Source organism: Mustelus asterias, assembly GCF_964213995.1.
Source record: "Mustelus asterias chromosome 26 unlocalized genomic scaffold, sMusAst1.hap1.1 SUPER_26_unloc_22, whole genome shotgun sequence".
NCBI lineage: Eukaryota > Metazoa > Chordata > Chondrichthyes > Carcharhiniformes > Triakidae > Mustelus > Mustelus asterias.
In genome coordinates this window covers 78999-95482 of record NW_027590090.1, presented here as the reverse complement: position 1 = coordinate 95482, position 16484 = coordinate 78999, and the positions used below count along the sequence as shown (strand labels likewise).

Genomic DNA, 16484 nt, shown 5'->3' with positions numbered 1-16484 from the left:
TATCGAATGCTAACCACATTTCCAGATATCACGATAATAAAGTGCAACAGAGTAAATCCAGCTGATGACATGCCATTACCTCATGAAGGAGAAGAACATGAATGCTTAAGAGAAGCAAAAACATTTATGAAACTGAGAAAAGACTTAAGAGCAGAGGGACTAGTGACAGAAGGGAAAAGGATACTGTATGTAGATGGCTCATGTTACAGGGATCACTTAGGAAACCACGCAGGCTATGCCATAGTTGAACAGAAAGGGGAAACACTTGCAGTCATAGAAGCAGAGAAATGTGAACAGCCCTGTTCAGCCCAACTGGCAGAACTTAAAGCATTGACCAGAGCATGTGAGCTAGCAAACGGGGAAGCATTGGAAATTTATACTGATTCGGCCTATGCCCACGGGGTCTGCCATCTGTTCGGGCCAATATGGAAGCAAAGGGGATTTATGAAAAGCGGAGGAGGACCAATACAACAGGAAGGTCAAATCAGGGCTTTAATAAGGGCCATGATGGGTCCAAGGGAATTAGCCATAATTAAGTGTCAGGCGCATAAAAAGGGAGCAGACAGCATCACACAGGGAAACACCAAAGCCGACAAGGCAGCTAAAGAAGCGTCAGGATGCATTGAGGCTACGATAGCCCCAGTAGAAATAGCAAGGCCGCACCCAGGGCCAGGTACGGGGGATATCGAACCTCAGATCACATTAGAAGATGTAGCACAGTTACAGGAGGAAACCTCTGTAGCTGAAAAGGCAATGTGGAAAGATAGAGGAGCACTACAGGGACAGCAGGACAGGATATGGAGAAATGGGGAGGGATTAGTCATAGCACCCACATCATTACTAACCGTACTAATTAGCGAAGCGCATGGAGTGGACCACTGTGCAAGAGGAGAAGTGGCTAGAAAGATCAAGAAGGAAGGATTCTGGTCACCATAGCTGCAAAACTCGATTGACTACATACTAAGTCAGTGTGAGGTGTGTGCTCAGAATAACATCAGGAAGGGCATTACTGCCCCAATAGGGCATATACCCATTCCTGAAGGACCATTTAAACATCTATGCATGGACTATGTGGATATGGGAAAGGTGGTAAGAGGGAAAAGATACATGCTAGTGATTATTGATAGATTCAGCAGATGGATAGAAGCAACGCCATCCAAAGATCAAGGATCTGGAACGGTGATTAACTTCCTGTCAAAAGAAATTATCCCAAGATTTGGCATACCCACGCAATTAAGTTCAGACAATGGATCTGCTTTTATAGGAAGGGCACTGAGAGAGACACTCTCGGCACTCCGAATAAAGCAGAAGTTTGGATGCGTATATCACCCTCAATCCCAAGGAATGGTGGAGAGAGCAAACGGGACCCTTAAGGCTAAAATAAGCAAAATTTGCAATGAAACAGGGAAAAACTGGATAGATGCTCTGCCATTGGCTCTAATGCAATACAGGAGTCAGGAAAACAGAATCACACATTTGAGCCCACATGAAATGATGACAGGAAGAGTAATGCCGGTACCTATGATCAGGGGATCAGGAGGTCCTACGCTAGAATGTTTAGATCAAAGCACAAAAGAATATATCCAACAATTAACTGTTATACATAGAACTATATTTGAACAGGAGAAAGCCAAGGAGGAGGAGAATCCGGTAACAGAACATCAGATCAAGCCTGGAGATCGAGTATACATCAGAAAGTTCCGGAGACGTCGGAACGAACCGAGACGAGAAGGACCGTTTGAAGTCACCAAAGTGTCTCCCACGGCGTTGCAAGTAGAAGGCAGCACACTGTGGTATCACTTGAACCATTGTACCAGAACGGTACCAGGGGTGGGGGAGAGAAGGGAAATTGAAGAAGTACACAGAGTGGATAGAAGTGATAGGGAGGAAGAGATAGAAATACAAGGGGAGAATCGTGGGGAGGAGGCACAGAGCCAAGGAAGAACAAAAAGAACAGAGGATGATGAAAGTGGTTCTGTACATGAGCTGGCTGATGATACAAATGCCCAGCCTGAGCCTATTAGTTAAGGTGCCGAGGGAGGTGAGGACAGGGAAGGGGCCCCATTCCCCACCTGGGACTTGGAAACTATTTCCCTTAGGGACTTCCGTGACCCATAGAAAAGGAGAATGGGATACAGAAGACATAAGGGTGCAGAATCAGGAAGATAGAGTATTAAGACGAACAAAACGTGAACGATTAGTGAGCACAAATACTATTTGGGAGAAAGCGCAGAAAAACAAATGGTGGAAATGGGCTGAGTATACAGGTCAGAGAAACAGTGATGGGAAAGAGTGTGTAGTATGTGCATCAGAGAAACCTAACACCCAAGTAACTGATATACCATGGGGATCAGGAGACTGTGGAACCAGGAAACAAAGCTGGAGAAAGGAAAATTGCCGTCCATATACCACATATATGCGGTATCATATGATAGGGAATCGGAACTACTCGTATGAGAAGATAAACTGTTCCGGATCCGCATGTGATAACCTTTGTAAAGGTGAGCCGCCGTTGTGTCAATACCACTGCATCCTGTTTGCTGGGGTAAAAAAGGGCATCTACAACTTGACCCACAGATGTCCAAAGTGGCTAAAAACGGCAGTGGACGCGGTCCCAAAGGAATGGAGTGTAGAGCCCAACTTACAAATCCAAGATTGCTATTGGAGGGAAAGTAGCACAGGAAGTAGTGTGGGAAATTACACAGGAGAGTGTGAAAGGATTTGGAATATAACAGATGCTCTTAATCTGATCATCTCAGGAGGGGGATGGGCACCCCCTCCTTATGCGTTAGACTATCAAGAAAATCAACTGGCCGATCTCTGGTGGCTTTGTGGCCCGGAGAAAGGGCTATTGGCAAAATTACCACAGAATTGGAAGGGACTATGTGCCCGAGTTATGCTTGCCCAGAGCATTGTGATACTACCGGTGGAAAGAGAAATTAAATCACAAAAAGTTAAGAGGGCATATACCCCTGACCCTACGATAAAATTGGACGCAATCGGACAGCCCCGCGGCATCCCGAATGAGTTCAAAGCTAGGAACGAAATAGCTGCAGGGTTTGAATCCCTCTTTGTTTGGATCACACCCAGCAAGAATACTGAGTGGATCAATTACATCTATTATAATCAGCAGAGGTTTATTAATTATACGAATGATGCCCTGGAGGCCTTAGGAGAGCAGTTGGATGCGACCAGCAAAATGGCGTGGCAAAATCGTTAGATTGGCTCCTGGCAGAGAAAGGAGGGGTGTGTGTTATGTTTGGGGATCAGTGCTGCACATTTATCCCTAATAACACTAATCCAGAGGGGTCATTTACACAAGCCATGAATAAGTTAAAAAATCTTAAGAAAGAAGTGAAAGAAAATGCTGGGTTTGGGCATGAGGTATGGAGTTGGCTGGACAGAATATTAGGAAGATGGGGGGCGTGGTTTGCCAAAGCTGGAGCTGTAGCAATCGCAACAATAATCATTCTGGGATTGATATTTTGTTGTTTTTTACCCGCCCTGAGATCCTTCCTTACCAGAATGGCAGCGCGGCAGATGGTGACGCGGGTGCGAAGCAGCTCACGCTCGAGAGAAAAAACAGAGGAATGGGAAAATCTTGAGCCGCCCCCGCTGAGTGGATTCACAATGACCTTGGTCGAAGTTGAAACTCGTCACTCTGTAAAATAACTACAATAGTGGAAGATCGCCTTGTGACAACAATAGCACCTTGCTGAAGTCCGCGGGAAACCAGGAGAATTTAGTCTGTACACAGGAATCAGTCTTTTTCCCTTCCCTAGACAAGAGTGGGAAGGTTTTTGGCTGATTACTGTCAGGGGCAGGCAAGCTGGAGGAGCAACCCAAAAATCAGAACCGGGATAGACAAATTATGATAAAGTTAGAATAGGGAAACTGATCCCTGACCAAAATAGTCGGCTCCTCCACATCGCCTGGGAAAAGTGATTAAAATAAAATACAAATGGGATTGAGCAAGGGGATTATTTGAGCTTGATAATTGGGATGAGGCTAGGGAAGCCTCAAAGGGGGGATTGTAAGGGAAATTGTATTAGATATTGTATGAGCTAGGTATGAAATTCAGATTCACAGGTTTTAGTAAAATGATATAGCAGATTTAGGTGAGTAGTGAGATGGGTATATAACCTAAAGTAACCTCGTGTGACCCGAACTAATATAATCAAGTGGAGTCGATATGATCAAAGTGGAGGAACTAGAGGAACTAGAGAAGTAATATAGCAATCACTAATTAAGGAAAGCAAACAATAGTCACTTAAGAAAACAAGGAAGACTGCTCGGTGGTTCAACTTAATAGTGGACCATAAATCAGCAGAGAGAATGTCTTTTCTTCTAAACACATTAGTGGACCATAAATCAGCAGAGAGGATGTCTTTTCTTCTAAACACATTCGGCCTTAGCCTGCAAAACCACGATTATTGGACAAACAGAAAAGTTCAGATAAGAGCAAGAGTTATAACCACCATGGTTTAAGAGACAAAGAGATATAACAGGGAATGACCAATTGCAAAGAAAACAGATAAAGGGTCAACTAAAACTAATGGTGGCCAAAGAAAGGTCGGGCTGTAGGGTAAGATAACAACCAAGGACAGGCTGTAAAAGGGAGATGAGGATCTTGAGATATGAGGCTGAAATGTACATAAAAGATTGTAAGCCCAAGGGCTCTTTGGATTGATCCGGAGATCCCGACTTTTTCGCTTGTGCTGAGAAATAAAGTCTATTGCTTGGAAGATCGCTGCTCAGACTCTCTGTTTTAAACCGATGTGAACGAATTGTCGTCCTGGGGAACCACGACACTCCCAGGACTATTGAAAGCAGAAATAGAATCCTGGAGGGATGAGAGAGAAAAGAAAAGCCAGAATTGAACAAACGATTGGGACCAATCTTTTTACTAATTGTTGGAAAGTTTCATTTTTAAAAATACAAATAGATGCTGGATTCAAATTGAATATTCATATTTTTTGTTTGAAAACCTTGAGTCAGTTTTGTAACCTTAAGTCTAGAATTCTTACTTAGATAATAGAGCCTCAGATCAATTTAAGAGGTGAGAACTTTCCTCAAACAAACTCAGTTTTGAAAGCACAGGGCAAAAAACATACTTGTCTCTCCTCATGCGGCGTCTGTCCATCCAGTCTACAATCCTCGTAGTTTCTCCACATACAATAATCTTCCAAGATATCCCTGATAAATGTGAGGTGATTCATTTTGGTAGGACAAATTTAAATGTGGATTACAGGGTCAAAGGTAGGGTTCTGAAGACCGTGTAGGAACAGAGAGATCTTGGGGTCCATATCCACAGATCTCTAAAGGTTGCCAGTCAAGTGGATAGAGCTGTGAAGAAGGCCTATAGTGTGTTAGCTTTTATTAACAGGGGGTTGGAGTTTAAGAGCCGTGGGGTTATGCTGCAACTGTACAGGACCTTGGTGAGACCACATTTGGAATATTGTATGCAGTTCTGGTCACCTCACTATAAGAAGGATGTGGAAGCGCTGGAAAGAGTGCAGAAGAGATTTACCAGGATGCTGCCTGGTTTGGAGGGTAGGTCATATGAGGAAAGGTTGAGGGAGCTAGGGCTGTTCTCTCTGGAGCGGAGGAGGCTGAGGGGAGACTTAATAGAGGTGTATAAAATGATGAAGGGGATAGATAGAGTGAACGTTCAAAGACTATTTCCTCGGGTGGATGGAGCTATTACAAGGGGGCATAACTATAGGGTTCGTGGTGGGAGATACAGGACGGATATCAGAGGTAGGTTCTTTACGCAGAGAGTGGTTGGGGTGTGGAATGGACTGCCTGCAGTGATAGTGGAGTCAGACACTTTAGAAACATTTAAGCGGTTATTGGATAGGCACATGGAGCACACCAGGATGATAGGGAGTGGGATAGCTTGATCTTGGTTTCAGATAAAGCTCGGCACAACATCGTGGGCCGAAGGGACTGTTATGTGCTGTACTGTTCTATGTTCTATGTTCTATATCCAGTACCCTGGTCATTTGGCTGAAGATCAACACCGAGAACCTGTGGAAAAGAAGAACATTCATCAGGGTAATCGGTTGATCGGTAGCCAAGAACACAGCGCAGATACACAGATGCTTCAAAAACCTACATCTACTGATGTGGATAATGGAAAACAAATTTCAGTGGTAACATGCAGGATGCAGAGTAATCTCGTAAACTCGTTATAGTACAGGAGGCATAAATGAACACATAACCAACTCCAATTTTATAATTCATACAATGTGAACTGTCCATGTGACCCAGCTGCCATGATTGATGGGAATGATTTCGAAGGGTTTATATTCCAGGTGGATTCCAGACGGTGCTGCAGTTTGGGCAGCAAAACTTAAACCCTAATCAAAAAATAGCTGCAATCCCAAACCATGTAATTATCCCTTTCACCTTCTCCCAACACGTTAGCCCCCAATTTTCAGAATATTTGGCTCCTGTAACTATTCCCCCGGAAGGAGGATGGGGCCCATCAAGCATTGCAGAGGCCTGTGATCCAACTCTCCTCATGAAGAATATTTGATGGTAAATCGGCCAGTTTTTGGGAGCCCCCAGCCCCAGTGGATGGCGTGTGGCAGGCCAGAATGACTAAAACAGAATGCGATTTCAGATCAAGACACACCATTGTTTTAAACAGTCACTAAAACTTGTGAAATAAAAGCTAAATAGATGGAAGCAAAGTTCTGGAAATACTCAGCAGGTCAGGCAGCATCTGTGGAGAGGGGAGTTCTGAAGAGTCATAGTTGACCCTTCGCTGATGCTACCAGATTAGTTGCGTATTTTCAGCAGTTTTTAACTCATTAAAACCTGTGCTGATTTGTAACCTATAACATCACAGCATGCAATCTGCTGTACCTTGCTGCACAGGTCAAATGCTGCCATGGTGTCATCAGTGATCATTTTCAAATTCTTTTGCAGACATTGTCGTGGAAATCCTTGCATGCTTACGAAGGCTAAACATCACAAACCCCTTTCATTTACTAAAAATCCTGTTCTATTTTTGATCACTCTACAGCACAGGTACAGGAGTGCTCCAGAGCATGACAAAGTCTGACATCGCACTCGGAAATGCACAAATAACCATGCAGGCGGTTGTTTACAGCCAATCTATATACCAGGATGTTTGATTTTCCACTCCACCCGATTTCCTTCTATATGGATTGGACTACACAGTAGTTTTTGTTCAATTCCTCCTGGTCTCCAGAGTCTCAACTAATTTGGTCATGGATTCGAGTTCGAGTGACTGGCATGCTCTTTGAATTTCCAATCGAATCTGAATCCAAACCTACATCCTCCCAAAGTAGGAACATTAACATTAAGCTAATTCTTAATCCATTGAGACAATGTCATCTATTTCACAAAGCGTGAACTTTATTACTATATTTACTCTCTAATCACAGATTTGTTGAACATATTCTAAAACCTAATTTGCATTGTGTTTTAGTTTGGTTATCTCCTCAAGGAGATCTCAGTAAGCTTCTTTGCCTGTCCTACTATAACTAAAACCATTGCTGATTCCAGAGTTTATTACATATTAATTTATAACACATTTTGGAATATTTTCAATTAATTTCCCTTTACGGTCTGACAATCGTTAATTTGGGCCTTATGCCTTATGTTGGCCACCCCCACCCCGTCCGAGCTACTCAAGTATCCACGAAACTATCAAATCACTCCATGTCTCCTTCCTATAGAAAGATTGAAAGACAGAAAGGGAAACAAAAGCCTTGACCAGGCCTGCGGCTGACCTTGCTCCTTCACTTTCGGCAGCAGTTTGTCCAGTACCACCATTTTGCCACTGTTAACTACCAGGTGAGTGTCAGTGGTGTAAGGTGGGCCAGGTTCAGCTCCGTCAAACAGATAGGGGTGGTTGCAGCACTTGCGCAGTTCCATCAGTCTATTCAATAGACGCAATTTGTCCATTTTCCTGAGGAGTTCAGGATGTCAATATCCTTCATTAATATCCTGGTGTACCTGTCAGCAAGGCCAGAATTAAAACTCATCACACCAACTTGGAGATAAATTCATTTTTTTAATGGAGCTCAACAGAAAGCAATTACAACCTAAAATGAATGCTTTGTTCTATAGGTGCCTCGGACAAAGTCTAGGATCCACATTCCAACCCCTCTCACCTACCAGGGAACAGGGTGCTCCATCTAAGCCTCACAGATATAGAAACCCATATCTTACGACTAATACACACTCGACATTTTGTTCATTGATATAAAGTACAATTCATTCCAGGTGGCCAGGGTTTGAAGGGATGGGAATATTCCTTTTCATCTAACTTGGATGCGAGCAATATGAAGTACTCTGGGATTAAGTATTTGTAACGCAGAAACAGGCCACTTCGATCAACAATTCCAGATCAGTGTTCATGATAAGAGTCTCCTCACACCTTCGATTTCTTTTTCCATTCTATGTTTAACAAACTTCCCTAAAATGCATCAATGTCATGCCTCTCCATGTGGTAGTGAGTTCCACACTAACCACTCTGCCACTTTCTTTTTTGAATCTTCTCCTAAATTCCTGTTTGATTAGTGACTGTTTTATATTTGTGGCAGCGATCCTGGCATCATCGTGAGGCAATGACATTGTGTTACATCGGGTGCAGTCTTATTTTGAAGGGCTTTGCAGCGTTCTCCTTGACCAACCATGATAGACATGGTTAATAAGTTTGGAGGGGACACCTCACTAGTACCTGATCAGGTGGGTATCAATAATGGGCTGCATTGGGGTTTGAAAGAAGAAAGCCCAAAGCTGAGAGCAAAGTAGTTTGAAAGCACTGTAATAATCACACTTGAATGGCAATCGTCCAATCTGAATTCAATGATGATCTTCTGTTTCGGGAAAAAATAATGGAAATGATTGAGGGAAGTTAGAATTCCAAACACAAAAATCTTACAGATCAGACGGAAGCAAGATGGTCAATAGTAGGGAGTCAGCCTATTATTGATGCATTGGGTAAAATCACACTCGCTTACACTGGTGAATCTATTCCCTTCGTTCTACAAATGCTCTAATTGTTGATTGAAGTGCAGGACAATTTCAATGAGTTGTTGCAAGATGATGCCGTACTTCACAATGCAACACATTAAGATTCACAAGTTGTGCACTCACCATTCCCGTTGCATTTTGCTCAGGCCCACATACATTTTGACTTCCTTTTTTGGCGGCAGGCTCTTTTCTACCTCAGCTTTAATATGTGGGAGGAGGAAGGGTCTCAATACCTAATTCAGGTGAGAATACATGCTTTTTACACACTGATGATGCCCAAGAAGGTCAAGCAAAATAATGCAATGTTACAAAAGCTGCCCTGAACAGTTCTGTGGACTGAAGCACAGGTTCAACAAAAACAGCTGAACAAGCCATGGGTTGAAGCACATCTACAGGTGTGGGCTGAATGTTCACTTGATGAAAACACCTGCAACTTCAGATTAGATTGTCAACAGCTTTATTCTGCAACAGAACAGATCAGACCTTGGAATCCAACCCTTCATGAGAAAATACAGTAACCATAGAACCATAGAAAATTACAGCTCAGAAACAGGCCTTTTGGCCCTTCTTGTCTGTGCCGAACCATTTTTTGCCTAGTCCCACTGACCTGCACTTGGACCATATCCCTCCACACCCCTCTCATCCATCAGCCCGTCCAAGTTTTTCTTAAATGGTAAATGTTTCCCACTTCATCCGGCTGCTCAATCCACACTCCCACCACTCTCTGCGTGAAGAAGCCCCCCCTAATATTCCCTTTAATCTTTTCTCCTTTCACCCTTAACCCATGCCCTCTGGTTTTTTTCTCCCCGAGCCTCAGTGGAAAAAGCCTGCTTGCATTCACTCTATCTATACCCATCAAAATCTTATACACCTCTCTCAAATCTCCCCTCAATCTTCTACGCTCCAGGGAATAAAGTCCCAACCTATTCAATCTCGCTCTGTAACTCAGGTTCTCAAGTCCCGGTAACATCCTTGTGAACCTTCTCTGCACTCTTTGAACCTTATTTAAATCCTTCCTGTAACTTGGTGATCTTCTTTTGTATATACTTGTAAAAGCTCTTATAGTTTACCCTCATATTCCATTTTTAATCAATCTTCTGTGGCATTTTACTGGTTTCAAAAACACTCCCAATGCTCAAGCTTGTTACTATTCCTTGTCATATGATAAGCCTCTTCTCTTAATCTAACACAATCGTTAATGCTCTCAATAAGCCACAGATGGATGTTTCTTGCAGAGCGTTTATTTCCCAATTTCATTGATGAACATTTAAAGAAAGAAATCAAAATTTTCAATGTTCACGATCAACCTCAGCAGGCTCTCCTCTCAAACCTAAAACCAATTAGATAGGGACAAGATTCTTGTTGATGATTGTGGAAATATGTCACTTGCAGACCATCATATGGAATTCAATTGTGATATGAATATTTGCCTGTGGATCTTTTACTATGAGATTACCAATTAACCCTACCTCATTGCACAATACTAGATCAGGGCGGTATGGTGGCTGTGGTTAGCACTACTGCTTCACAGACCAGGGACCCGGCTTCAATTCTGGCCTTGGGTGACTGTTTTTGGGGAGTTTACATGTTCTCTCCGTGTCTGCGTGGGTTTCCTTTGGGTGCTCCAGTTTACCCTCTCAGTCTGATGTGCAGGTTAGGTGGATTGGCCATGCTACATTTCCCCTTAAGTGTCCCAAGATGTGTAGGTTGGTGGGGTAACTAAGTGGGATTAAGCGGATAGTAACCTTAAATTCACTTTCCTCATTCCTCAACAATGTACATTTCTACAACGCCTTTAACATAGGTGGCATGGTGGCACAGTGTTTGGCACTCCTGTCTCACAGCGCCAGGGACCCAGGTTCGATTCTGGCCTCGGGTCACTCTCTGTGTGGAGTTTGCGCATTCTCCCCGTGTCTGCTCCGGTTTCCTCCCACATTCCAAAGATGTGCGGGTTCGGTTGATTGGCTAGGCTAAATAAACCGTTGGTGTCAGTGCGATTGGCGGGGTAAATATGTGGGGTTGGTGCAAACTTGATGGGCCAAATGGCCTCCTTCTGCACTGTCGGGATTCTATGATAATAAGATGTCTACAGGATCATCACAGGGGCAATTATCACACAAATTTGACACCGAGCTACCAAAAAACCCATTGAGAGGTGACCAAGGAGTTTTTAAAGCAGTGTCTTAAATAAGGATGAGCTGGAGAGGCAGAGAGATTTAGGGAAATAATTCCAGTGCTTTGGGCTAAACAGCTGAAGGTTGACCATCAGCGATGCACAAATGGAGCAGTGGACAGAACTTGGTTCATGTCAGCAGCAGTTCTGATGAATTGAATCTTCCACGTGGTGCAAGGTGGGAGGCTGTTTAGGAAAACCTCGTGCTAATTAAGGGTTTGAACAAGGGCGGGCGATATTATGGTGGTGGTATTGGTAATATTAAGAATATGGGGTTGGAAATGTAGTTCAGGCTCAATTAGGATATCACAATTGCAAATAGTTTAGTTCAGCCTCAGACAGACAGGAACCAGACAGAGGTTTAGAGTGAATGGTTAGGAAATGGAGCTTGTAGTGTGAACAGAAGAGGAGATAAATCAGAGTAATTGTAACCTACCATTCCTCCTCTCCCCCAACCCGTTTCAGCTTCTCAAATAGTGGATAGACATTTCAGCAAATAAAAATTATTCTATTTCCCTTACCCTGCACCTCCCAAAATGTGATAAAAACACTTTAATTGAGCAAGTCTTCCTGATCAGGAAGCAGTTCTACTAGAGATCCAGCATCAATTGAAATGTTCTTATCAAGATCGGGATCAGCAATTGGAACAGCCCGTGGGGATGCTGAATGGGCCTTGTTACCAAGGTCAACTGAGGAGTTCAATATATGGCCACAGAATAAATAATTGAGAGTAAATGAAGCGGAAGAAATCTCTCCCCCTTCACCATATTATGTAATATCTGAAGTGATTCAAATTATTCAGATCTGGGTAAAATGTCCACCCTAATTAAAAACACCTGTGGTAGTTGCCTACATCGAGTGAAAGGCAATAATTATCTATTCGTCTCATCAATTTCTAAGTTGCCTATTCCAGCACCTTAAATGCCATGTTTACTTCAGGCACTATTTACTGAATGCAAGAACACCTGGTAAATGTTCATTTAGCTTTGTGCCCTTTAACATTTCTAATCCATTCTAAGTGGGATGCAGCTGGACTGGGCAGAAACCATTCTCGTTACACGAATAGAGCCACCACTTAATTCCAGTGGATCGCAGGTAAGTCATGTCTGCAAGATGTGGTGGAACGAGAAAATGCCGGAATCCATCATTAAAGAAGAAATAGCAGGCCATCTGGGTAAGAATGGTTCGATTCAGCAGACGCAGCATGGATTCATGAGGGGAAAGTCGTGCTTGACGAACTTGTTGGATTTTTATGAAGATGTGACTGGTGCGGTTGATGGAGGGGAACCGGTGGATGCGGTGTTTTTGGATTTCCAAAAGGCGTTTGATAAGGTGCCTCACAAAAGGTTGCTGAAGAAGATTGGGTCACACGGAGTTGTGGGTAGGGTGTTCACGTGGATTGGGGATTGGATATCCGACAGGAAGCAGAGCGTCAGAATAAATGGGTACTTTTCTGGTTGGCGGATGGTAACTAGTGGCGTGCCGCAGGGATCGGTACTGGGGCCTCAACTATTTACCATTTATATAGACGATCTGGAGGAGGGGACTGAGTGTAGGGTAACAAAGTTTGCTGACGACACAAAGATAAATGCAAAAGCGTATCGTGTGGAGGGCATGGAAGGTCTGCAGAGAGATTTGGACAGGCTGAGTTAGTGGGCGAGGATCTGGCAGATGGAGTATAACGTTGACAAATGCGAGGTTATTCACTTTGGAGGAAATAATAGCAAATTGGATTATTATCTAAATGGAAAAAAATTACAACTTGCTACTGTGCAAAGGGACCTGGGGGTCCTTGTGCATGAGACGCAAAAGCCCAGTCTGCAGGTGCAACAGGTGATCAAGAAGGCAATTGGGATGTTGGCCTATACCGCAGGGGGATAGAATATAAACGCAGAGATCTCTTGCTGCATCTGTACAGGGCATTGGTGAGGCCGCAGCTGGAATACTGTGTGCAGTATTGGTCCCCTTATTTGCGGAAGGATATATTGGCCTTGGAGGGAGTGCAGAGAAGGTTCAGCAGGTTGATACCAAAGATGAGGGGTGTTGATTATGAGGTGAGACTGAGCAGATTGGGTTTGTACTCGTTGGAATTTAGAAGGCTGAGGGGGGATGTTACAGAGACCTATAAGATAATGAAGGGGCTGGATAGGGTAGAGGTGGAGAGATTCTTTCCACTTCGAAAGGAAACTCGAACGAGAGGGCACAGCCTCAAAATAAAGGGGGGTCAGTTTCGGACAGAGTTGAGGAGGAACTTCTTCTCTCAGAGGGTGGTGAATCTCTGGAATTCTCTGCCCACTGAAGTGGTGGAGCCTACCTCGTTGAATATGTTTAAATCACGGATAGATGGATTCCTGATCGGTAAGGGAATTAGGGGTTATGGGGATCAGGTGGGTAAGTGGAACTGATCCACTTCAGATCAGCCATGATCTTATTGAATGGTGGGGCAGGCTCGAGGGGCTCGATGGCCTACTCCTGCTCCTATTTCTTATGTTCTTAATCACTTCATAAAAGTCAAATTAATTTGTAATTCACACGCAGTAACTCAAAATTTAACACTGCGCGGGATAAACAGTTAGTAGAATATAGACCCTCAGTTTTTGCCATCACATTTTTAATCAATGAATTAACAGTTCTAAATCTACCAGGGCAAGTCAAAGGCCAGGAATCCTGCGGTGAGTAACTCGCCTCCTTACTCCCCGAAGCTTCTCCACCAGATACAAAGCATAAGTCAGGGGTGTGATGGATACTCTCCATTTGCCTGGATGAGTGCAGCTCCAACAACAGTCATGAAGTTCAACACCATCCAGGACAAAGCAGCCCACTTGATTGCTGCCCCTTCCACAAACTCCCTCCACCACCGATGAACAGTGACAGCCGTGTGTACCATCTACAAGATGCACTGCAGGAATTCACCAGGGTTCCTTCGGCTGCACCTTCCAAACTCTCAGCCACTGTCAGCTAGAAGGACAAGAGCAGCAGGTACCTGGGGACACCACCACCTGGACGTTTCCCTCCAAGTCACTCCTCATCCTGACTTTGGAAACATATCGCTGCTTGTTCACCGTCATTGGATCCAAAAACCTGGAACTCCTTCCCTAACAGCACTGTGGATGTACCTGGAACTTCAGGGACTGCAGTGGTTCAAGAAGGCAGCTCACCAGCACCTTCTGTAGGGCAACTTGGGATGGCCAATAAATGCTGGTCTAGTCAACGACATCCACACCCAGTAAATGAAGAAAAGAAACCTTGCTGTTTCTTCAAATTAGCCCCAAACACTCTCAAGGCACATCACTTCATCACACAAATATACAACTTTGTGAATAATATTTCTGAAGGCGATGGGCCCGAAATAACTTTGCATTTTAATGACATCCCGGTATCAGAATACAGATAAGATAAGAAGCTTCCCATGTCCAATCGCTCAACCAGCTTCTGGTCCCCGAAGCAGTTGTTTGTGTCAAACCAAGAATCAAAGTCCTGCAAAGAACAACAAGTGGCTCTCGTCATGCCAACCCCAAACGTTTTAGCATATTGTGTTACTTCCATCAACGCCTCATCCAATGGTTTCAATGATTACATTGTTTATCACGAGAAGAACAGGAATGGCAATTTAAAAAGGTAGCATCCAAATTAGATCGCTCACAAATGATTTCATAAAACAGATGCACAGCTGCTCATAACAATTGCAAATCAGTTTCAGCTGGTCGGCAGGTGAGGAATTCAACATGGAAAAAAATCATTTTTTCCCTTGGACCACCTACTCCCATCTCTGTAACAAGCTACAGGACACCCACACAGGAAGAATGGGCAGTTAGGCATTCAGTTAGAAACATAGCTTTTCTTACTTTAACAAAAATAAATAAATACTAAAATACTTCTGACAGCTAATTTGTGGATTGAGATAGATCTGGATAAAGTAAGCTCTCACCCCAGCATGCTTTTAATGTAAGTTTAGAATTGTGACACAAGGTGACAGTTTTGCTGAAGGAAACATCAAGCATGTTAAATCCGCTTCGCAGTGTAAGGCAGATGTGACACTGAACATCAGGAATGGTCAATAGCAGTTTGAAGGGTTCGAGGAGCAGACATCACCAATTGGACACTGCATCGGCACACATATGGTGAATATAGTGCTCAGAAAATGTGGGCAGGTGGACAAATTAATACACAGACTGCGGCCATTTAGCTCCCTGGCTGCTCCCAATGCAAGGAACAATGGTGTCACACAACACCCTCCAGCAAGTTGGACAGCTTCCCCTGATACTCGCTTCAAAAATGAAAAAGACACAACTTTGCAGCATTCTCTCATGCCTTCCAAAAAGAAATAGGTTGAAACACTGTAATTGAACCTTAGACAAACGGTACAGTCACTGTCAAGCTGCTTTTCTCCTTACTTACTGCAGACGAATTGAAGACATCCAGGAGGAGGAAGTTGAGCAGAGCCCAGAGTTCGTGCAGGTTGTTCTGAAGTGGTGAACCCGTGAGCAATAATCCATTTGTTGTTTTAAATTCTCTCACTATTTCAGAGAGCTGCAAATTTAGCAGATTTAAAAACATGACTGTACAAACTGGGTACAACTTCGAATCATACGACTGGCACAACTGTAGATTCAGACTGCATTTAAAAGTTCGCTGATCTTTTAGGTGTTTATTCGTGTCTGTCATTTCTCCAATGGAGACAGTGAGTATTCAAACTGAGTGCAGTCAGACAGAGACACCAGGAGATGGAGACAGTGAGGGGGGTAACTGAGTGCAGTTAGACAGGGACACCAGGAGATGGAGACAGTGAGGGGGTAGCTGGGTGCAGTTAGACAGAGACACCAGGAGATGGAGACAGTGAGGAGGTAACTGGGTGCAGTTAGACAGGGACACCAGGAGATGGAGACAGTGAGGGGGTAACTGGGTGCAGTTAGACAGAGACACCAGGAGATGGAGACAGTGAGGGGGGTAACTGAGTGCAGTTAGACAGAGACACCAGGAGATGGAGACAGTGAGGGGGGTAACTGAGTGCAGTTAGACAGAGACACCAGGAGATGGAGACAGTGAGTATTCTAACTGAGTGCAGTCAGACAGGGACACCAGGAGATGGAGACAGTGAGGGGGTAACTGAGTGCAGTTAGACAGAGACACCAGGAGATGGAGACAGTGAGTATTCTAACTGAGTGCAGTTAGACAGAGACACCAGGAGATGGAGACAGTGAGGGGGGTAACTGAGTGCAGTTAGACAGAGACACCAGGAGATGGAGACAGTGAGGGGAGTAACTGGGTGCAGTTAGACAGGGACACCAGGAGATGG

General features: G+C 43.9%; 1 pseudogene; it reads right to left on the bottom strand.

Moving 5' to 3' along the window:
* Window positions 1–4768: 4768 nt before the first annotated feature.
* On the bottom strand, window positions 4769–14695 carry LOC144482129 (SWI/SNF-related matrix-associated actin-dependent regulator of chromatin subfamily A member 5-like; annotated as a pseudogene).
* Between the last annotated feature and the right edge of the window lie 1789 nt (window positions 14696–16484).